This window comes from Oncorhynchus mykiss, chromosome 8 (assembly GCF_057628025.1).
Source record: "Oncorhynchus mykiss isolate SJ-2025 chromosome 8, ASM5762802v1, whole genome shotgun sequence".
In the NCBI taxonomy this organism is placed as follows: domain Eukaryota; kingdom Metazoa; phylum Chordata; class Actinopteri; order Salmoniformes; family Salmonidae; genus Oncorhynchus; species Oncorhynchus mykiss.
The window spans coordinates 85,711,974-85,712,500 of NC_143029.1; the positions used below are offsets into that span (position 1 = coordinate 85,711,974).

At 40.6% G+C, this 527-nt stretch overlaps 1 protein-coding gene across 1 annotated transcript in view; it reads right to left on the reverse strand.

Moving 5' to 3' along the window:
- Nucleotides 1–405: 405 nt before the first annotated feature.
- Nucleotides 406–527, reverse strand: part of lplb (lipoprotein lipase b) — a 14,508-nt gene continuing 14,386 nt past the window's right edge. The window contains exon 10 of the mRNA XM_036986550.2: nucleotides 406–527. This exon is cut by the window's right edge and continues 559 nt beyond it. The gene's annotated coding sequence lies outside the window, so the exon portion shown is untranslated.

A 527-nucleotide genomic window follows, 5' to 3' on the forward strand; every position in this document is an offset into this window, starting at 1 on the left:
GGGTAGGGTAGGGTAGGGTAGATATATATAGGGTAGGGTAGGGTAGGGTAGATATATATAGGGTAGGGTAGGGTAGATATATATAGGGTAGGGTAGGGTAGGGTAGATATATATAGGGTAGGGTAGGGTAGGGTAGATATATATAGGGTAGGGTAGGGTAGGGTAGATATATATATATATATATAGAGAGAGAGAGAGAGACAGAGAGTAGGGTAGATATATATAGGGTAGGGTAGGGTAGGGTAGATATATATAGGGTAGGGTAGGGTAGATATATATAGGGTAGGGTAGGGTAGGGTAGATATAATATAGGGTAGGGTAGGGTAGGGTAGATATATATAGGGTAGGGTAGGGTAGGGTAGATATAATATAGGGTAGGGTAGGGTAGGGTAGATATATATAGGGTAGGGTAGGGTAGGGTAGATATATATAGGGTAGGGTAGGGTAGGGTAGATATATATAGGGTAGGGTAGGGTAGGGTAGATATAATATATAAGGATACATGTGTGATAAATAACAATTCAGTA